The 24553-nt window shown below is 38.0% G+C and overlaps 1 pseudogene; it reads left to right on the forward strand.

The window, feature by feature from the left end:
- The first annotated feature begins 7974 nt into the window (after window positions 1-7974).
- On the forward strand, window positions 7975-9572 carry LOC119542301 (annotated as a pseudogene).
- The last annotated feature ends 14981 nt before the right edge of the window (window positions 9573-24553 follow it).

Raw genomic sequence — 24553 nt, forward strand, 5'->3', positions numbered from 1 at the left:
TGATTTTATCTCAGAAAGAGCTTGTTGGATAAGTAAACTCTTAAAGTTGCAAAGAGAAGTGACTGGAGGATTTGTGAGCTTTAGAGCTGCCTGAAAGAATGGTTGGGAGTATGCAGGACAGAATCATTTCTATATCAAGTCGGGAATGGAGCTCCACATGTTAGGAATATCCATTACCAATAACAGAAAACCCTACTACAGCGACTGAAGTAGATAGAAGAGAACCTGGAGTGCAGTGGCCCAAGCAGGAAAGCAGGCTGGCATCTTCCAGGAAGAAAAGCAACCAGAAAGGAGTACAGAAGAAAGCTGGGGAAGAAAGTAGGGCCAGAGCCAGACTGTGTACAGTTTTGAATGCCAATAGTAAGGAGACTGAAGTTTATGCTAGTGGAATGGGAGAAGGTTGAAGAGTATTTAAAGAGAATACATATAAGGTGAGGGACAGGAATGAGTCAAGGATTTTGGCTTGAGCAAACAGGTAGGCGGTGGGGCCATTTATTACCTGGGGAAGACTGGGAGAGAAATGCATTTTGTTGGTGGTGTAGACAAAGGAGAGAAAATCAGGGATTTTATTTGAGATGCCTATTAGATATCTCTATGGAGATTTTAAGTAAATGCTAAATATTAGAGTTTGGATCTCAGGAGAGATGTAGGTAAGAAAGCTTCTCCTTTCCTAACAGAGTTAGGGGATTTTATTCTTATGTTTACCACTCCTAAGTTTCCTGGGAACCACCTACAGTGCTGCTCAGCAGATTGAGGGAAAGTTCAAGGGCATGGAGCTTCTTTAAACAGAACAGTTCTTGTTTATTTGTTTTCTTTTACTTGTTTTCTACATTTGAATTCCACATAAGATTTCATTATGAAAAAGGTTTATGCTGTCTAAAAATGTTTGAAAGTGACATAATTATAATAGCTAGCACAGTGTTTACTCTTCTAATAATTCTATATGTCAGCTAATTTAAAACTCATGATCTTAAAGAGTAGATACCATTATTAGCCCTATTTGACAGATGGGGAAACTGAGGCAGAGTGATTCAGCGACTTGCCTAAAGCTCTTTGGGTTGACATTCCTAACCACTATCATACCACAAAAGAATCAGAGTGAAATTTTCTAACAGGGTATGCAAGATTTTAACCACCTTTGATGTTCCATGGCTTTTAAAAATACCCTATGTTGCCCGTACTTCAACCTACTGTATACTTCAACCACCATCTGCACTCTTCCCCCACCATGCACACCCTTGCCTCTGTGCCCTTGTTCATTCTATCTTTCAAAACCCAGCTAAAGGTGACTGCTTTTGTGAAGATTTGCTTGATTCCTGATTTTCTGAGGACAGAACAAATCACAGCCTCCTTTTGGCTTTTAGATTGCTCTGGTCACAATCCAATTACAAAAATTATGATTTTTTTTTCTTTTTTTTTTTTTTTTTTTTTGGTGTATGAACCTATCATTCCTTCTCTAGTATCCTTACGGAGATAGTGAAAACCTTAAGAGTGTGGACACACCTCCCTTGTTTAACTGAGCTTCAACAGGTCTTTTTATTTCTGGAGCATTTAATCTAGAACAAATATAGACACAGAAGCAACTATAAAACAACAAAGCAATTGCTGTAAAGAAAGGGTAATTCACAAATTCTTGAATCATACTACTTTGGTTCGAATACTGGTAGCCTCTTGCCTAAACTTAGAGAAGTTATTTAACCTCCCTTTGCCTCAGTTTGTGCATTTGTAATATGCAGGTAATATTTCCTATCTCATATGGCTGTTATAAGGACATATAATAAAACATCCTGTAAGACATACAAAGTATTTGGAACAGTGATTGGCAAGTAGAGTATATTTGATCAATGTTTATTATTACAGTTTCATTACCTTTGTTATAGAAACATATGCCATGAGGTTCCAGGTGATTGAATTTTGTATTTCTAGCAATTGTAACTAAGAATTGTAGTATATGATTTTTGAATGACTCAATTAATGGTTAGACTACACTTATTGATTCATTAATGAATACAGCAAACATTTATTGTGTATCTGAAATATTCTAGTGCTGTGATAGTTTCTGGGGTTTCATTAGTGAAACAGGTTCCTGTCCTCTAAAAGACTGTAGTCTCACTGGGATGGAGTACAGGTGTGGGGCAAACAAACAGGAATTATATCATATGTACTGAAAAGGGATATGATAAGGGGCATACAGAGTGCTATGGGAACACTGGAAAGACACTTTCTCATATTTGGGAGGTTAAAATGTTGTCTAAATTGAGCCCTGCAGGCAGCCAGGTCAGTGGGGGGGGGGGGAGGGAGGGGGGAACTACACAAGATCAGTTATTTAAACAGAAGCATCAGGCATGGCCTATTAGAGGAACTTGAAAAATTCTCTGTGACTAAAGACAAGGTAGCAGAGAGGGACAGTCTCAGATTGTGAAAGGTCTTGTGGCCATAATAGTAAGTTTGGACTTTATCTAAGAACAATGATTATTGAAGGGTTTTCATTAGAAGAGTAACTTTGTAGATTTATCTTTTAATGATATCATTCTGGCTGCAGTGTGAGGAATGTATTTGACAGAAGCAAGACTGGAAGCACGGAGACTAGTCTGGAGGCTGTGCAGAAGTCTGGGAGAGACTGAACTAAGTAAGAAAGAACTGAAGAAGAAATGAGTGTTGGAGATAAATCATCAAGGCTTGGTGACAGATTGGATATGAAGTTTGGTGAGGGACATAGACAAGTCTAAGATGATGCTTTGCTTTCTGAGTGGCATCTGAAAGATGGTGTTACTGGGTATAGGGATAGAAAATATCATAGGATAGCTTGGTAAAAGGATGACAAATTCAGTTTTGTATATACTTAGTTCTAGTTGCTTTTGACATTTAAGAACAGAAAGCAGCTAGCTGCATTAATTCAGGGCTTGAATTTTGCCACCTGTGATTGAATTAAGGGACTGATAACTGAGGATGTTATCAAAGTTTTAATTGGAATCTAACTAGCTAGAGAAGAAAATGAGAAAGATGGATAGGCAAAGAGAAAATAGATGTATGAAAACACAGAGGTACTTATTAAGTCAAAGAATAGAAATAGTGCCAATGATTAAGCAGGAAGAACGGAAAAACAGAAGGTTACAGTTAAATTAGTGGAATTTGTGATTTCAAGGATGGAAACTTCCAGAGTTATAACAAGGACCAAATTGTAGTCATGAGAAATGGAAGTAAATGTGAAACTCAAGAGATGAGTAAATCAAGGAACCAAGGGGTCAAAGGGTTGTATGTGTCATAAAAGTGGGTTTTCACATGGTTCAGGATTGGGAACGGAGAGGAGAATACTCTCAAATGAGAACTCAAGTTTACAGTGAATATGGTACAGCACCTGGAATGTTAGTAGATGACATCAGGGAAGGTGTATTGAGAGCAGTAACAACAGAGGGCAGCCTAAGCTTTAGACTTTCAGGGAGTCTCTAAAAGAAGCCAAGAGAAATCCTACATTTAAAGTCTCCTATTGGTAAGAATATAGGCAGGGCAGGTGACGCGGCTTTACAGTGGAACTCACCACAGGCTACATTCCCAGGAACTCAGTGGGGCACTTCATTACCAGCACAAGCAGGTTGCATCCACCTGTGAGTTCCAACCATCTCTGGCAGTTCATTTCTTTTCTGGCTTTGAGAAATTGGCACCTGAGTTAGAGAACAGTGGATGTAAGAAAACAGGAAACCCAGTAAGAATTTATTCCTTTTGAGAGGCTATTTTTAAGACCAGGATTTTTTGTTTTAGAAGGAAAAAAAATGGTTCAAGCCAATTTTTTTCCCCTTCAGAATCTGGGTGGAAGGAAATGCAAAAACAAATCAGTAAAAAGAACTGGAAATTCTCCACTCCCTTGTCGTGTTCCAGCACAAACATCATAGAAGGTGTGGAAAACTCCACAAGGCAACATTTCATAGAATCATAGAATTTTTGAGCTGGAAGGGACCCTGGATCAAATGGGCTGATGCCTCATTTTAAATAAGGATACCCTGAACAGGCCAACAGAAGGGAAGGTAATCAATGTGGAATGTTGCTGATTCGGAAAGTCATTGTCATATTTCTCACAAAATGACCTTTTAAAATTTCATTGAAATAATGAAAATTCTACTAGAGATTCTTAGATAAAATTCATGATGGAACTGTAACTCTTGAATTAAAATTTTTAACACCAATTTTATTGCTAATAAAACTGCTAATTCTCTTAATAGTTCATATAAATTTGTTAAATAATTTTGACTCTGAAACTTTGGAATAGCACTATAATCCCTGTGGGATGACAAATACATATTAAATGCAAAGCTATTTCACTGTAAATGCAATGAGCAAATCAGAAATAATGCTAATTGGGAAGTATAAAAAGTTCTATTCCATTAATATTATAACACTCTTTTCCTCATAGTAATTGCACATTAGTCTATATTTTCCTTTTTTCAGTTAAATGCTTCATCACATATACCTAATATCTAATACAATAAATCGGAAAAAACAAGGGGATTCTTTCTTGTCACTGGCAATGACTCTAGGAAATCAGGCAAATCCCCAAACTTAACCTACTCTCCTCTCTACCATCTGATAATAGGGTATAGCTTGCCTAACATGTGCCCACTAAATCCTACTTTGGCTATGTTCCAATATCCTAAGACATTTTCAGTATTTTTTATTTGCAGGAAACTTTATCAAATGAAATATTACTAGCTGTGTGAAATAGAAAAAGCAGATGTTTCAGTAAAAGTAGTGATTACAGGTGGCTCAAAGCTCAGCCCACAAACATTTCCACTCCCCAAATCTCCCTCCATCACAACTCTAATGGATTCCATGGAGCTGAGGTATAAAACCAGTGCTCTATAAAAAGCCCAGGCAATAAAATATCCTTAGACTAAATGAATTATTTATTTATGCACACAGACACACACATGAACATTGGGGCACACATATGTTTATACACAAGATATATATATATGAAAACTATGCGTAAAGTTTCCCCTGGCTAGTTAGAGGAAGTTAGCGCTGTAGAAACCAAATAGAAAATATTATTTCTGATGCATTTGGAAACACTAATGGAGAATGGATTTCAATGGTTTACAAGGGTTTATGGTACATGGCATGGTCTGTTTTACACCAGTTGACACTGGCTTCTTTTGACCAAGGGCTGGTTTTATTTATATTCTGGTTGGAACCTTTGACTCATATGATCAGACATCCATACAACCACCTCAGCTTTTCAGAAAACCAAACCACTTGGATACACAAAAGAGTAAAGAAGGTAACGTGTTGCAGTCTCCTTTGTGGATTGTGGTTAATGTAACAGGATCATGAACAAAAGGGTCACAAAGCCACAGTTTGGAAAGGGAATGTTTCAAAAGGAGTAGCTGCCTTCAGACAGAGGGTTTATAAAGGCAAATTGAGCATTTGGGTAGTTAGTGTCCTAAAATGACTTGGGTGAAGACTTGACCCAAGAGAAAAAGTGAAGGGAGTTTAAAGACAGCCATCATTTTTGATGAGCACATACAGTGTGTCAGAGACTTTACACATCTTGTCCTCTTTTATCCAGGTTTGTCCCCTGTTTACAAAAGTAGACACTGAAGTAAAGAGAGATCGACTAATTTGTTGAAATTTAGAAAGGCTCATTTTATCATATGACACTATCTCCTTGCTCTTCAACAAACTTGCCAAGCATGCTTCTACATCAAGCTCTTTGCCTTTTACTGTTTTCTGCCTAGAATTCCCTTCCAAAAGGCATCTCATAACTCACTGTCTTATTTCATGCAGGTTTCTGCTCACATGTCACCTTCTTAGAGGGGCATTCTCTGACTACCTTTCATAAAATATCATCCCTTGTCATTCTGTAGTTAGTCTGTTACTCTGCCTTATTTTTCTTCATGGTGTTTATTGCTAACTGACATTAAATTCTATAAACATGTATTCATTGATTTGTTATTTGTCTTCTACATTAGAACATAAGCTCCATTAGGGAAGGGACCTTGTTTGTATAGTTTATGGCTCTAGGCTCAATACCTGGAACAGCATGTGCCTGACACATAGAAGATGAGGAATAAGTATTGGCTGATAAATGAACGAATGAATGTGTACCAAGAAATTAAAGGGCAGGCAGAGGATTTGGACAATTTGTTCCAATTTTAACCATTTTAGGACCTGAAAATATTAATCCTGTGCTTCTTCCCTGTATGAGATACTTGAGGTTTCTGTACTTTAACTTTCACTTGGAAGATCCTGTCTTATTGGTTGAGTGGTGTAATGTACAGCTGTTGGAATTAATAGTATATGAACCTCTTCTCTCATGGAGCTGGTGCTGCTTTCCCATTCTTAGCAAATTGATTCGGGTGGATTCTTCTTATCCCCAGATCCACAGATGAGTCTTGATTGGCTTAAGTCAATTAGTGACGATCATAATTCTGGCCAATGTAATTGGTTCAGGATTGGTCACATGTCCTGATGCAGGCCAATGAGATGCAAGGAGACATTTTTTGGTGGCCCCTGGGGAAAAAAAAAAAGCATCCTCACACTTCTGAAAAAGTTACTATCATAGGTGATCTTTTCTTCTTTTGGGGACATGAACTCATGGTTGGGAAGAGATGAAGCAGGAAAATCCTGAGTTGTGGCTAGGGTTCATTCAACTAGTACTGAGTCCTTGCTATGTATCAGACACTGTCTTAAACACTGGGAATATGGTGTTTAAGGAGAGATAAAGCTTTGTTCTCATGGAGATTAAATTTTATGGGAAAGATAAGCAAAACAAATAATCAAAGTAAACATGATAATTTCAGCTAGTGATAAATGATCTGAAGAAAATTAAAGTGTGTCATATGATGGAGAATAATTGAAGGACTTTTACCTTGAGATCACATGTAAAGCTGCTCTGAAAAGGGGTTCTATGTAAGCACCCCTGGGTAAAGAAATATTTCATTTTGTAATAAATACATTGTATTATTTTCAGTGATTTTTGGACATAAGCAAGCAGAATTGAATGTAAAATTGTAAAGTAAAAATTATGATATGTATTATAGTCGGTAACATTACCATTCTACCATCCTGTATCTTTATCTTTTACAATTTGGTAACTGGTTTTAATCAATCAAGTATGTCAGAAAATTTCCTCTTTCATCTCATTGGCCTGTACTGGGTGAAAGTGACTGCCTCTAAGCCAATCACATTGTCCAGGGTTATGGACTTTACTAATTGGCTTAAGCTCACCCACAGACCTAAAGGTAGGGTCAATACTACCAAACTGTCAACCTGACGGTTTTTGAGTCAATGATTAAGATTGTTATTGAGATTGTTATTGCAGTTATTGAGATTGTTTAATGGTGTGACAGAGAAAGTATCATGAGACCATCCAAAAATGGGGGACTAGAACGACATAGAATATGCAACTCCTCCTACCACCTCATACTACAAACTCATTGAATGTCTGGATAGGCAGGACAACAAGAAAAAAACAATAGGAAATCATGAAGTCAAACTCAGAGGGAAAAAAAGCAAAGAAATAATCAGGAACTCCTCACACAGAGATATAAAGGAACGCAAGATCCAGATGCAAAGGGTCATATTACATGGTATTCAGTCCACACAAGGTTGAATACTGAAACTGGATCCTGCTGCCCATTTAAGGAAAAATGGAAAATTATACAAATCCACTATCCTAGTTGAACATTTAAACTCATCTTTTTCATCTTATAAAAAAAATCAGCAAAAATACAGATTGGAACAAAACACACAAGCTTGATATAAAGAACATATGAAAAAAGTCTTTATTCAGCAATACAAGCCCATATGCTTCTCAGGTATACACAAAATATTCACCAAAAATGATCATATCAGACAAAGAACTAGTCTCAAATATTCTAAGCAATAGATATCACAAAGACATGTCCTCTGGCTTTTTCGCAACGGTTTTGCTGCCAGAACGCAGGTGTCATAAAAACCATTGCTGATTCTTAAGCCAAAATGGGAAAGGAAAAGACTCATATCAACATTGTCATTATTGGACACGTAGATTCGGGCAAATCCACCACTACTGGCCACCTGATCTACAAATGTGGTGGAATCGACAGAAGAACCATTGAAAAATTTGAGAAGGAGGTTGCTGAGATGGGAAAGGGGTCCTTCAATTATGCCTGGGTCTTGGGTAAACTGAAAGCTGAATGTGAGCGTGTTATCACTATTGATATCTTCTGTGGACATTTGAGACCAGCGAGTACTATGTGACCATCACTGATGCCCCAGGGCACAGAGACTTTATTAAAAACATTCTTACAGGCACATCTCAGGCTGACTGTGCTGTGCTGGTGTTGCTGCTAGTGTTGGTGAATTTGAAGCTGGTATCTCCAAGAATGGGCAGACCCGTGAGCATGCCCTTCTGGCTTACACACTCGGTGTGAAACAACTAATTGTTGGTGTTAACAAAATGGATTCCACTGAGCCACCTTACAGCCAGAAGAGATTTGAGAAAATCGTTAAGGAGGTCAGCACCTACATTAAGAAAATTGGCTACAACCCTGACACAGTAGCATTTGTGCCAATTTCTGGTTGGAATGGTGACAACATGCTGGAGCCAAGTGCTAACATGCCTTGGTTCAAGGGATGGAAAGTCACCCGTAAGGATGGCAATTCCAGTGGAACCACGCTGCTTGAAGCTCTCGATTGCATCCTGCCACCCACTCGTCCAACTGACAAACCCTTGTGTCTGCCTCTTCAGGATGTCTACAAAATTGGTGGTATTGGTACTGTCCTTGTGGGCCGAGTGGAGACTGGTGTTCTCAGACCAGGCATGGTGGCCACCTTTGCTCCAGTCAACATTACAACTGAAGTCAAGTCTGTTGAGATGCACCATGAAGCTTTGAGTGAAGCTCTTCCTGGGGACAATGTGGGCTTCAATGTCAAGAATGTGTCTGTAAAAGATGTTCGTTGTGGCAATGTGGCTGGTGACAACAAAAATGATCCACCAATAGAAGCAGCCGGCTTCACTGCTCAGGTGATTATCCTGAACCATCCAGGCCAAATCAGTGCTGGCTATGCCCCTGTGCTGGATTGTCACCCAGCTCACATTGCTTGCAGGTTTGCTGAGCTCAAGGAGAAGATTGATCATCATTCTGGGAAGAAGCTGGAAGATGGCCCCAAATTTCTGAAATCTGGTGATGCTGCCATCATTGATATGGTTCCTGGCAAGCTCATGTGTGTTGAGAGCTTCTCTGATTATCCTCCTCTGGGTCGTTTTGCTGTTTGGGATATGAGACAGACAGTTGTTGTGGGTGTCATCAAGGCAGTGGACAAGAAGGCTGCTGGAACTGGCAAGGTCACCAAGTCTGCCCAGAAAGCTCAGAAGGCTAAATGAATATTACCTATAACACCTGCCACCCCAGTCTTAATCAGTGGTGGAAGAATGGTCTCAGAACTCTTTGTCTCAATTGGCCATTTAAGTTTAATAGAAAAAGACTGGTTAATGACAATGCATCGTGAAACTTTCAGAAGGAAAGGAATGTTTTGTGGACCATTTGTTTTTGTGTGGCAGTTTTAAGTTATTAGTTTTTAAAATCAGTACTTTTTAAATGGAAACAATGATCAAAAATCTGTCACAGAATTTTGAGACCCATTAAAACAAAGTTTAATGGGGGGGGGAAGACATGTCCTCTGCTCAAAATGCAATTAGGTGTTAATTAAAAATATTTTTTAAACTTTCCATGTATCTGGAAGTTAAAAATCATTCTCATAAAGAAATCAAGAGTAAAACAAGTAGTCATAAGGGCAGATTAACATTAAAATGCTTTAAATCAAATATATAAAAATGCATGTGTATATAAGTGAAAAATGTAATAAATTAGAAGAATGACACAATATACTCAGTAAATAGAAGGCATAAATAAAAACAAGGGGAATGGCCGGTGAAATAGAAAACAGAGAACCTACAAACATTTATAGGGGATAACGAAGTTTAATGTTGGTTCATTGGAAAGATGAACAAAATAGAACTTGCATGTTGAGAGAGAGGAAAAGAGAGAGGGAGGGAGAGAAAGAGAGGGAGAAAGAGGAGCTGGAATCAGGAATGACAGCGTACATAACTGTAGGTACAGCAGAAATTTAAAATATATTAAGAGAATCTTATTAACAACTTTATTACAATGAATATGAAAAGAGAAAAACATCGATAAATTTCTAGAAAATATAAGTTACCAAAACTGACTAAAGGAGTACTAAAAAATAGGAATGGCCCTTTGACCATTAAAGAAGCAGTTGTTAAAAATATTCCTCCCTCCCTGACCCTAACTCCAAGTCCAAATGAGTTCTACCAAACCTGAAAAAAGAGATTTTTCTAATCTCGGACAAAATCTTCCAGAGAAGACACAATAAAGAATACTCCCCCAAACATTTATAAAGCAAATACAACTTGGGTATCAAAACAAGTCAAGAACTGTAAAGAAAAGAAACTTACAGATCTATCTTACTCAATAATATAGCTTTATAAACCCTAAACAAACTAAATCCTATTATGTACTAAAAAAAGGATAACACAATGTGACCAAATTGAGTTTGGGGCAGGAATAAAAGGACAGTTCAACATCAGAAAAATATATAAATGTCATTCACTACTTTAATAGATTGAAGGAGGAAAACATGAATCTCTCAATAGCTGCTGTGATACTATTTGGTAAAAATCAGTACCCATTATTAAAAGAAATTCTTTAAGTAGGATTAGAAGACATTGTTTAAACCAATAAAAGGAAACCTGCAAAAACACTCTAATACATATTATCCAAAATGTGAAAATGTTATGTGTTCCATTTAAAATTGGGAATGAAACATGTTCACCATTATTATTCAACATTGTATTGACAAAATTACCAGGACAACTGGACAAGAAAAGGAAATTAAAGGAATAAGGATTAGGAAAAGAGGAATAATACTGTTATTATTTGGAGATTATATGACTGTGATCATAAAAATCCAACAACTTTTTAAAGAAAATGTTAAAAATTATTAGAGTTTCTCAAGGTGATTGGAGAGAAGATCAATATACAAAAGTCAATTGGATTTTTTATAGCATCAGCAATGAGAAAAAAGTTATGTTAAAAAGATACTATAAACAATATCAATGCAAGTTATAAATTATCTGGAAAATATCTAACAAAATATGTGCACTGCCCAGATATCCCTGAAGATTGAGGAAGTGATCAAACAAGAGAGGGGGTAGCAAGTGACAAGATGCAATAAAGGATTATGAATACTGAATCTTTATATAAATTATATGTGTATATATATATTTAGTTTCTAGGGTACTAGAATAGCTAGAAGGAAACAGCTGACATGGTGGAACTGTAACATATAACATGCTTTGAAATTTGTGCTATAGCTACTTATTAAATTGTACTTTGAAAGTTATCACATTTCTGTATATATGTTATACTTCACAATAGGGAAATAACTGAAACTGTGGAACCGTAACCCACAACATTCTTTGAAATTTGCTAACTACCTGTTAAATTGTACTTTGAAAGTTATCACTTTTCTATATATATGTTATATTTCAGAATAAAAAAGATTAAAAAAGTGCATTAATTCTAAAGGAAGAATTGTAAAAATTGACTGAAGGAAATTAAAGAAGACCTAAATATACAAAGATATCCTATGTTTATGGATAGAAAACTTAATATTATCAGTTGTTTTAAGTGCCAATTCTTATCCAGATTGTCCTGTAGATTTAATACAATTTCAATCAAAATCCCAATAAATGTTTTATATAACATGAGAAATTTATTCTAAAATTAATAATGAAGAACAGAGGGCCGTATCTGAAAAATAAGACTAAGCGGCAGCATTTGCCCCAGCAGCCTTATTATGGAACTATAGGAATTCAGACAGTGTGCAGTTGGCCCAGGAATAACAAATGAAACAATGGGTCGAAATAGAGAGCCCCCAAAGAGACCCACACATACAAAGAGTCTTGATATATGATCGAGCTGGCCATTACAGGTCTTCGAGGAATGAAAGTTATTTAATAAATGAACTGAGAAAATTGGCTATTCATGTAGAAAAGTAATATTGGATTTCTTCTGGACATCATAAAAATCAGCTACAGATTGATAAAGAACCATAATATCAAATACAAATGTCAAAATCATTAGTAGAAGGTCTGGATAAATATTCTCATCTTGGGGGAGGAAAGTAATTTTTTTAAGAACACCAGAAGTGTAACCATAAGAAAACTCATATATACAACTGCATTAAAATTAAGATCCTCTGTTTACCGAAAGATTAGAAAAGTGAAAATGCAAGCAATAAACCAAGATATTTTCCATACACAACCAATAAAGGAATAAACCAAACAAGGAAGTGGTATTCTGAATATCTAAAGCCCCTGTAAATCAATAAGTAAAGACAAACAGCCTAATAGAAAAATAGATAAGACACAAGCGTTTCTCAGAAAAATAAAACAACATGATTAAGCAATACATGAAGAATTGCTTAAGTTGCTTAATCACACTAATAATCAGGGAAATGCAAGTCAGAACCATAATAAAAAAACATTTTACAAGCATTAGAAAAGCAAAATTATTATGTGCAGCAATAACAGTAGTAGTAGAGCATGTGGCTCAGAGAGAGGTCTTATACATATTGCCAGTGAGAGTGTTAATTAGTATAATCACTTTGAAAAATAAATTGGCATTATCTTGTAATATTTGTATATTTTATGATTTAGAAATTCCACTCCTAGGTGACCAAGAGAAAGTCTTGCACAAGTGCACCAGAGGTTTGGATGAATTTCAAAGAAGCACAGTGGATAAAACCTGATATCTACAAATTGGAAAATGAATAAATAAATTATGGAATAATACTTAGCAGTGAAAATGAATGAATTACAGCTGTTACAACATGAATTAATATTATAAAAATTTTGAATGAAAAAACCAAGTCCAGAATACTTTGTCCTGGTTATTCAATCTTGGTTGGAAATGAAAATCCTGTTTTAATAGAGAAAGTTAAAAACTATTTAGGATGCTTTTCATAACGTGGGTTCTTGGTCCCCACCCTACAAGATCTACTTAATCAGACTCTGATGAAATTTGTGTGTCTGCATTTTTGCATGCTTTCCTAAAGAGTCTGCTGCCAGTTATCACAGGATTAAAATGTGAGAAACACCTAGATAAGGAATTGGAAAGGATGTTAGGCAGAGAAGTTGGATTACCCTTGTGGAACTTTCCATATAAATGATGGGGAATCATGATAGTTTTAATATGATTGAAGAGGAGTTTTAGAAGCCTATTCTCTCAGCCGTCCATCTCAGCTGGATGATAAGAAACCCCTACACAACTGAAAATTTAAATGAAACTGCTCATTTAAATTAGGGAGGTTGTTTTTGGCACTTTTGATTACATGAGTTACTAAATTTAGTGGGACACCAATTTTGGTGGGCCTCACTTTTGAAAATGCCAGGACAGTGCAGGTGACTGTAATTAGACTCTTCTGTGATGGATTTCTATGTATTTAATTCTATTCCTCTATTACCAGTAATCATAAAGAAGAAAAAAAAAAAGCTTTCAAGCTTCCTTTCCAATGAAGACATCCAAAAAGAAGTATTTTCAGTATTAATTATTAATCAGTTATATCAATATGAATTATTAACATGAGCCCAAACATTTTGAAATCATTAGAATACACAGGCCACACTTTGTTTTGTGGCTCATTTCAATGAATGGGAAACTTACTTTCAAGTAAATGCCCTGCACAGACAGGAATGTTAAAAAACTCAGAGGCTTTGATGGCACTCATTAGTCAAATGAAATGTCTCTGCTTCAACTTGATTGCTCAACATTTTCCTCTCCTCTGTCAGTGTGTTTGTTTCAAAATAACTTTTAACGGAGTTGACGGATTTTGACAAAATTTGGAACACTCCAAAATTTACCAATAATCTTAAGTTTGATTTCTGGTTCAGTATGCCAACTCTGTGTGATTTATTTATTTTTCAAATGGAGATAGCCAGCTCCATTTTATAAGATATTTCAGTGAAGTTCTATAGTAATGTAGAAGACAGAGAGATGTAGATACTGTTTGATATCAAGTCTATAATTCATGGCATCACTGGTATTTCAAATAATAGCATTTTTCTTCTGCCCAAATGATACATGGTTTTCATCTTTCTTACCCAGCTCTATCAACAACTAATCAGTTTATTAGTCACTTGATAGCTCTAAAAAAATTGATCAAATGTGGTAAACTTCCCAGAGGTGTCAAATTTTACTTAAGTTCAATCTGTAGCTCGTTCCATTTTCTTCATTTAAAATATGAAGACATATGTTTTGTTAAATGCATATCGTTTATATTCTGAACATATTTTGATTAAATTTAATATATGATTAGAGTGACCAGTTTATAAAAATGAGCATCACCAAGAAAAATCTCAGTCTACAAATGTTACCTATTACATACATTGGCCTTAGGCAAAAATCATTACTAATGAACATCACAAAACACCTTATTATTTCTCACAGGACTTCTGAGAGGAAGATTAAAGTTTTGGCATCATAAAACTTTAGTTTTCAAAAGGCTCTCAAAGAAGACCTTGTAAAATCACACATTTGATCTTTAAATTCCTTGCACTACATCACGACAATCCCAGCCTGGACTTGAATGCCTTCAGTGACTTATAATTCAATTATTTTGAAGCCCTCTATTCTGTCCTCGCCTGGTTTTGAACTACATTTATCTCAAATAAATTTCTCAGTAACTTGCAACCATTGATACTGCTTTTACTCCATTGGATTCATACAGAACTAGTCTCATCCCTTTTCTCCATGAAAATCCTTGTCATGCTTCTAAGGTACACTATACCCCCTGGGCATTCTGTTTGCAAGATAAAACACTCTCAGTTCCTTCAGCTGTTCCTACTTACCCTGGTTTTACCATCCTCTTGATTCTGTTGTGAATGGGTGAACGTTTTCTGGATCCCTCTTTTTTTTTTAATTAAAAAAATTTGGAGAGGAGGTTTGCTCTCAAAGGGAAATTTTTATTATATAAATCTTACAGGTGCTAGTCAAACATTTGTTGAATGAATGATTGACTATTTGAATGAATGAAATTTATTGCTGAAGAAGGCTGAGATATAAAATAAGGTAAATAGCTTCATTGATATAATGAATTCTACTGCTAATTTAGGAAAAGCAATTACTGTCTTTCAATTTTTATTTATTGGTGTCCGAGCAGATTTAGGAGAAGTTATAGATGAATATTCATCTTACTTTATATTATGTTAGTTATAGTTATCATTTCTAAATGCCCTCCAAATTCAAAACTCGCTTCTTGACTTAGTACCTATTTGGATATATTCACAAGCCAAAAATTGAGAACAAATTTCAAAATAAATAAAAGTATATAGGCCAATTTCAAATGTAACAACTTTTCTTCCAATGTTAATATATGAATAAGAGCTTTTACTGTGACTTTTTAAAATGCTCCTCCAACAAATGTCTAGTGCTTTGTCATTCAAGAATCATGAAATCCTTTCCATGTCAAATAATTTCCAAACTTCTGTCTGAAGATTGACCAAGGGAAAGAGCTAACTCTCTAGATCACTGCTGTCCGATAGTACTTTCTGTGATGATGGAAATGTTTGAATCTGCACTATTTCATATGGTAGCTATGAGGCCACGTGTGGCTATTGAGCACTAGAAGTATGGCTAGAGCATTTGAGGAACTGAATGTTTTATTTTATTTAATTTTAATCAATTTACATTTAAATAGCCATATTAATTTAATTATTTAAAACTAAGTAGCTATAATGGCTACCAAATTGGGCAGGACAACTCTGGTGGTGGATCCTCAGATACCCTAGCCTCTTGGGTAGTATGTTCCAAGTCGTATCAGCTGTGTTTGGATTTTTTCTCCCCAGTTAAATGTGTTCCCTCTGAGTGTCTGTTTTTGTGCAAAAGAACAATTTCAGTCACAACATAGGCATTGCAAGCACAGTATCTAAAGAAAATGTTTTTGTTTGCTAGTGGTCTTTGCATATTTTCCACGCATTTTGCAATTTTGTTTTTGGATTGTTTCTTTAAATACTTTAAAAGAAAATCCTTGTCGGAGTATCTTAGATCCACAATACAGCTGTAAGTTGATAAGAGTAGAGTGAGTATTTTCAAAGGAGGAGAAGGAAAACGGGAAAAGAAAGGATTATTTGTTTTCAAAGTTAAAAGTTCATGTATGTAACGGTGATTACCTTGATTTTTAAAACCTTTAATTAAAAACCAAAATAAAACAACAGTTGGAATCCCTCAGAACTGAAGTCCTAGGGAATAAATAATATTCATCAATTTAAGGTCAATTTAAGCTTCTTTGTAAATAAACATTTAAAATATAAACTATTGAAGAAAAAGAGGAATGGGAATTCTTTAGCTCTTTGTTCTAGTTTGCCGATGCTGTCAGGTTGCAAAATACCAGAAATGGATAGGCTTTTATAAAGGTGGTTTATTTGTTTACAAAGTTACAGTCTTAAGGCCATAAAGTGTCCAAGGTAACACATCAACAATCGGGTACCTTCACTGGAGGATGGCCAATGGCATCCGGAAAACCTCTCTTAGCTGGGAAGGCACGTGGCTGGTGTCTGCTCCAAGTTCTGGTTTCAAAATGGCTTTCTCCCAGGATGTTCCTCTCTAGGCTGCAGCTCCTCTTCAAAATGTCACTCTTAGTTTGTTCTTGGGGTTTTTGTCCTCTCTTAGCTTCTCCGGAGCAAAAGTCTGCTTTCAACGGCCGTGTTCAAACTGTCTCTCATCTGCAGCTACTCTCTGAGCTTCTGTGCAGTCTTCAAAGTGTTCCTTTTGGCTGTAGCAAGCTTGCTCCTTCTGTCTGAGCTTATGTAGTGCTCCAGTAAACTCATCAAGGCCCATGCTGAATGGGCGGGGCCACACCTCCATGGAAATTATCCAATGAAAGATCTTGCCCACAGTTGAGTGATCACATCTCCATGGAAACATCCAATCAAAAATCTCCAACCCAATCAACACCAATAGTTTCCTGCCCACACAAGGCTGCATCAAGGATAATGGCATTTGGGGGGACATAATACATCGAAACCAGCACACTCTTCTTTGAGTGTTCCAAAGGCAAATTACAAAGAATTTTTCATAGGGTTCACACTACAGATTTTTTTAATAAACTCTGGAAATCTCAGCCTTGGAGATATTCCAACAAGAGTGTTCCTGGCACTTCTGGGCGTTTTCAAAAGCTTGTTGCTCTTCTTGATGGAATTGTTCAGCTGATTCCCTGATGGGAAGCTTTACTATAGATGTATGTAAGCAATGGCTAGAGATGAAGAGGGAATGCCAAGGGCTAAAGTCCAGTTGCCTAAAGACTTCACAATCACAGTCTTTCCATTCTAACTGGATCACTGTCCATGATGTTTCTTCCTCAAAACAAAATCCATCGTGTTGTTCAAAGTCAAACTTAAATGTCACCACCTGTATGAAGCCTTCTCTTATCATGTCAATGAAAGCAATTTCTTTCTCCTCACTCCTATAGTTCTTATATTATTCATGACCATCCTCATACACTATCTTCTCTAGTAATCTGGGAGGAGGTCCTTGAGGCATGGCTTGCAATCTCAGGTATCTTTGTATCAACTCCCAATACTTAGCACATGCTTAATGATCTGAAGCCACTCTCAACTATAAAAACTACCACCTTCACATATTGTTTTGTTGTGTGTTGTACATATTACTGCTGCAGAAGAAATCACCCCCCAAAACTTAGCGGTTTTAAGCAATCATTTTATTAGGCTCACAATTTGTGGGTTGGGGCCTCAGGAAGGGTAATTCATTGGGGTTGTTCATACTTGGGACACTAATGCAGTTTTAGTCAGATGTTGGTTGGTGCTGCTATCATCTGAAGGCTCAGCAGGACTAGATGTCCAAGATAGCCGTCTCACGTGGCTGGCAGTTGACTGGAGCACAAACATGTGGCCTCTCCAGTATGGCAGTATGAGGGAAATCAGATTTCTTACATGGAAATTGAGGGCACTGGGTTCTAGGGTTCCAGCCAAAAAAAAAAAAAAAAGTATATATATATATATATACACACACATACAGAAGCGTGTTGCTTTTTTTGATCTAGCCTTAGAAGACCACAGTGTCACTTTTAATGTACTCTATTATTAGATGCAGTTACAAGCCCACGCAGAATCAAGGGGAAGGAAATTAGATTTTACCTCTTGGTGGGTAACAGCAAAGTCACATTGCAGAAGAGCACATGAGATGGGAGATATTGTTGTGAACAACTTTGGAAAATACAATCTGCCACATATAAATAATACATCTGAAAACATATTGGACTCCAGAGATTTATGACTACATTTATACTTATTTCTCCTTCTTTTTCATTAAACACCCTTTGGGACTATTTAGTTCATATTGGCCTGTTATTTCATGCCAGGCTTGATACTTATCCGAAGAGTTGAGTTCAAGGTCTGTAGCATAAAAGCTAACACACAGTTATTCTGGGAATTGTTTAAGATTGTCCATATTTACTGCTCTGCTCTTCTTCCTCACCTCTCTGTCTTTTCACTCCTGTTACATGTTTTGTTCATTTTTGAGCAAGGTGACTCTTGATGTCATATTTTTCCTTTTTCCTCACTAGTTCTCTCAGAGTATCCTGAGCATCTACTTCTCTTTTCACCACCACTAGGGTGAGATGAAATACTTGAAAACTGAAGTATTTGAAGCATAATTTTGAGTTTAAGAAACTTCTATTGCTCTTCACGATATCCAGTGATAAAAACGAAGCAAAGGAACTTTGACATATAGAAACATTTTAGCCTCTGTAGCAGAAGATTAATTTTAATTTTTCAATGTCCGCAGGTCCTTTTAAAGAATTATGATCTTAGCCCCAACTTAGGAAGCTTTTTTTTTTTCCCCTTTTTGAGTTAAATGTAAAGAGAGAGAGCCTATTTTTGCTAGGGATGTGACTAAATCACAATCAAAATATTCCAGGACTAATACCTGTTACATAGTAGACCCTGAGGAAATACTCATTAAATAAACAGTTAAATAGAATCAACATTTATCTAGTGCCGACCAGATACCAGATAGACACTAGTTGCTGGATACAAAGAAGTGTGAAGTCAGTCATCGAGCAAATTGGGAAGACAGCACTTAGTCATAGAAGTAGACAATCACAAAATAATTCAGTTCTTCATATAGTTCAAAACAAGTGGAACAACCAATTACTATGGTCTTGGAAAAGGTGGATGGAATTAACATTCTGGAAGATCACTTTTCTATATGTGAGTCATTTGATGCCCCTATCTCCCTGAATCCTTGTAACGATGTTGTGGGAGAAAAACAGAAGGGAACTGAGGAGGATGAGAAGGGCACAAAGTGCGCAGGGCCATGTGTTGTGCAAGGAGTAGAACTGGAAAAAACTCAGGTTCATCCCACATTGATGCCAGTTCACTTTCCTCTGCTGTGACCCATGTCTTCAGGATAGCAAGAGACCCTTTACTCTTCTTAAAGATTCTTTTCTGCCTAATCTTAGATGCTATTACAAGGCTGGGGATACTTACTAGGTGATTGTGTGATGTCAGTTGTACCTTTTCTAGGGTACTATTTGATGCCCAAACTGACCAGGGTTCAATTTTTCCAGTGGCCACTGGAGGGCTCCCCATTGTAAGCTTTATAGATAATCACCAGGTATTAAACGGAAATTGGTTCCTAGGGTTCTCTCTGAAGTTGGGTTAATTCCAGGCCTTTGAGAGTTGGTGAGTGACGCTGTCACTCTTAAAAATGAGGGATGAGTAACATTTGGCTGGAACCAGATTGAGTCAACTTCGGGCAGAGGCCAGGCAAGGATCTTTCCACAGGGTTCTTTATGGGGCCCTGCGGCTAGGCCGCCCACACTTCACTTCCTGTGTCCTGAGCCCACAGTCATCAGTGTACCTGTTCCTCTGATCTACAGCACTGCATCAACATCATGTCCCCTTTGAGGTCCACCAGCTTCTCACTGAGCAGAGGCCTCAGCATGGGGAAGGCTCAAATTTGCTCACCCCTAAAGCCTTGGAAGTTCTTTCAAAATGAGTCTTCCAGCTCTTTTCCCCTGTGCTGTCTTAAACCAGGGGGACAATCATGAGAGGGACTAAGAGGGAACTGCTCTCAGCCAAAAGATATTCTCAATTCTCTACAACTTTTTCCTGCTGGTGAATGTGTTATCCTGCTTGGGATATGTACATTTTAAAATACACAGAGAAAGAAGGATGTTTTGAAGAGTATGGAATATATTGTGGAGGGTAGAAATTTCATACCTCAGCAAGGTGAAATTTTCGAGTGTAGACTCTCTCAGAGCCCTCCAAAATATACCAAAAAGAGCAACAGAATGTGGTATGGGGCTAATCACAGATACTTGAACTTTTTAATAATGATTTCAGATAATTGATTCTGTCAGGAAGTTGTTTGGAAGCCAAAGGAGCCTTAAGTAAGGTCTTATTAAAAAATAAATAAATAAATAAAACTCTGCCAAAGTTTAAACAAGCATTATTTAATTAAAAAGTAATTCTGTGATGATTTTCAACAGGATATGGAGCTCCATCAGAAGAAGACAGGAAAGGGTAATGTCCTTCATGATAAAATCAGGCGGGTGCAAGAACTAGTTTCATGCTTTCCTGTGTGTCAAATCAGCAACAGCACACAAAAATGGAGAATGATGAAATGCTGAATACCAGGTTCAGGAACCATGATTTCACAGCTGGAGCTTCAGTGAAAAGCATATATATATTCACTCCACTCCCCAGTACCCTTAGGAGTTGAAATCATTGTTTTCACTTTAGAGATGGAGGCACAGAGGCACAGAGTAGGCAAGCAATTGACTTGAGCTTGCTGAATTAGTGACTGATGGTAATGAAAGTGGCTCAGGTACCTTTTTTTGCTCTTGTATGCTTAACATTAAGTAACTAGGTTTCACAGATATCACAGATGTTGTAATTTTATCTTTGCTCCCTCCAACATTAGCTTTAGATGTGTGAGGCCTTTCGATAGGGATCTGTAAGGTCTTACTATATCAGCTAGTAGACTTTACAAAGATCCCCCAAGTGGTTCCTTAATTCTGCTTTAATATTAAGAAGTCAGGGAAGAGGACAAGAGCCAAAACCTGGGAGTAGAGCAGGCAATCCTACTGGCTCAGGTTTGACTAGGACTGACTAAAGTCAAATAAATACCGACCAACCTAAAAGCCTGACAGCAATTTTCCACCCCAGTGGAAGAGAAACAAGCAGTAGTGTCTCTCTGTGTGGTATGGTTCTGATGACATCAAATTGCAAACACCAATCTTTGTAGCGTTTATCTTAGAAAATCCCACCCTCTGAAGTACATGGTCTGAATTTCCATCCATGGCCTGGATTCTGGGGTTCTGCATGGGTGGTATGTAGAGTCCAACCCTGGCTACAGCCCATCTACTGCAGGAGCCATCACCATGGCTGTAGGTGGGGAGGCATTTAAGACGGGCTGCTAAGCTCTGAGGCAATTGCCTCTGCACCACTCAGTATTAATTATTTAATTGACTAACAGAGGCAATGGTTATGTAATACCCAGAGAGCTAAGCCTTACCCTAGGTTCAATTTAAGCTAATCACCAGTCTTTCTGGAAATGCCTATGTGGGTTTTTCTCAGTAAGAACAGTCAGCAAAGTTTGAGAAAAACCCTCCTATGCCGTCTGACACAGCTATGTTTGGACTCATACCTTGTGACATTGCATCACCAAGAGGGCTTCGGTAGTGCTTTGGGCCAAGTGAAATTGGTAAAATGGCAAACACATGCCTTTATGAAATAAAATGGAAACTGCTCAGATGAAAATGAGTCTGAAAGAATTGGGTATTCCATCTTGAACTTGAAAGAAATGAAGCATGGAAAACTTGCACTTCTCAACCATCAGAAGAACAAAGTAAGGGAAAAAAAATTAGATATAAGGAAGGTGATTGGGGAATTTTCTCCTTACAAGGCATATGCACATTTAGACAGACAAAAGAATAGTTTACTTGGGTGCTTGGTACTGCTTTATTGTAGCATGGTTGGACAGTTTGCTGGATCCAGAGGCTGGAACAGCCTGGAAGTCTAAAATGATCTTTCAGGGCCTCTGAGAGAACAGTTTATGAGATCCAGGACATGGGAGGTAGAGGTCATGATAATTTAAAGGATCATTCATCCTTTTAGAGTCATATGTAAAATCAATGTTGACTCTGAACCCAAGATCTAAAACCTGTAGCAGAGCTATTGGCAATTAGATTAAAATAGGGCAGCAGATAGGATAAATAAGTTTGTAAATTATATGGTGTCCTTCACATTTCCATTAGAGGGCATTCTTGCTTCACAAATTCCTGGGTTTTCCTGCCATCACAGAGTCTTTTCTTCCAAAGCAGGTCTGCATGATAGGTGGTCTAAACTGGCAAACTGAATGCCAAGCAAGGTAAGAGAAGTCAAGAGGAAACAATATGGCATTTCTTTTTTCCTGCTTTCAAATCATAAGTACATATCCAAGGTTAACAGAAAGCAGCTTGGGCCAAAACTGTTTTCCTGGGAATTTTTTCATTTCACAGACCTTGTACACAGTCCTCCTGTGCACTGCTGGGGCTCCCCCCGCCCCGGGGAAGCTGAAAGGGGAGACAGTTGATTTCTCAGAGAGATTGTGCAAATTCAGCCAAGCAAACAGGAAGGTGCCTTGAGTCCTAGACGGGGGCCTTTCCTCTCCACGTGCACTCACTGGGGCCCTGTGTGGGGGGCAGGAAGCCAAGATGGCAAACTGAGCACCTTCTTCAGCATCTCCCCACCACCAGGGGTGCCTCTCCAGCCAGCTGCTCCCCAGTCCCAATCTTGTGGTTGTATATATGTTTGTGTATGTGTGCATGGACATATATATGTGTGTGTCTGTGTGTGTGTGGAGTTACATACATGCACACCTTCACATCTTCCTATGAGCATGATCAGAGCTTGCACATGATATTGGAGTCGTTTCAGAGTGTTTGGAATTCTGAGTGTGATTCATGGGGAATGATACTGATGACGAGGTTGATGCCTCCCCTGGCCGTGAATGCCATGACAAGGGGAGACACATATTAAAGTTAGGGTTTCCGATGCATGACCCAACACCCTGGGGACAGTAAATAGATCTCTGAGAGCACATGTCGGGCATGGATGAGACATGGCAAGGAGGAGGGAGTGCCCTTCTGTATGAGGTGCTGGCAGCCCTGTACCCCAAAGATGGAGACTCGTCCGGCACTCTGGGGAAGATCTGCCCTTAAAGCTACGGGAGAGCTTGGGGGGTGAGTTCACAGGGACTTTTGAGCTTGCACTGCTGTCCCTCGTGTGGCTCATTTCAGATCGCTCCCCACAGACAGGAGGCTGGGATCAGAGAGCTGTGCGGATTCTTTATCAAGGCACTGGGTTAGGAAACCAGCCTGAGGGAGCACAGGGTTTCTTCACTTTGGGCCTGAGAGGACAGTAGCTAGCATGTCATCAGGCTTGAACAGGAAAACATCATAGTATTTTACCATTATGAAAAGTGTTTAATTTTCAGTGGTTGTAGAAAACCATGTCAAGACAGTAATAGCAAGGTAGCTTTTATGAGACTTTTCAAGTATAATGCTGGCAGATGATTGCCGAATCTTTGAAGAAATTAAATGACTAAACTTCTCCCTAATGGGTTGGTGTTAGACACCTCGGACAAGGAAACAAAACCTTCAGGAGGAGGAGGAGAGGGCAGGGCCTGAGAGGAGTACCCTTGGCAAGACCCTGATGCAAAGGAATAATAATTATAGTCCTGGAAGGGGAAAGCCTTGTTCTCCCCCTGCAGCTGTAAACCCCTGGTTTTACAACTGAAGCTCCTGGCCCTGGTTTTCATTTTGGGCTCTGCAGCAACAGAGCACCTTTGGCCCAAATCGCTCACTTTCTATTTTTAAAAAGCCAGGATTTAGGTGCACCCCAGGAGCCTGTAATTTACCCGGCACTTGAAACAATCAAATCCCACCCCCAGGCATGGAAGCAGCTCAGATCCTTTTGCACAGGTTTTGAGGGTACCACCACAGCACTTAAGGTTTGCTTTTATGTGAGGTGTAATCACATAGTTCCCTTGCCGAGTGCCTTTTATATCTCACATAATGTAGTGTAGACGTGGGTGTGCTGGTGGATCGAATGTGGAGCCTAACACTCAGTTCTGTTTATAGGCTTTCTGCTTGCAAAACATGAGGGAGCTGGCCAAGTTTAGAACCCCCTCGAAATCTGTGGATTTGGAGTTCCAGATAGAATTCCAATTTTTCTTGATGTTTGAGTTCTTTTAACTTTTGGCACAAATGTGACTTCCTGTTTCTAAGAAAAAGAAGTTTTAAAAATTTCCCTTTGAAGGACTGACTCCTAAAGAGCCCTGGACATCAAGTGGTTGTCACAAAACAATGGTTTGATGAGTTAAGTGTAAATGTATCAGAAACATATGGATTAAATTTCCCTTGAAACACTCAGGGGTTTGAAAAAGGAGGGGGAAAAGCAGGCCAAACACACTTCAGGGTTTCACCG

The sequence above is a fragment of the Choloepus didactylus genome, chromosome 8, assembly GCF_015220235.1.
Source record: "Choloepus didactylus isolate mChoDid1 chromosome 8, mChoDid1.pri, whole genome shotgun sequence".
Classification (NCBI taxonomy): Eukaryota; Metazoa; Chordata; class Mammalia; order Pilosa; family Megalonychidae; genus Choloepus; species Choloepus didactylus.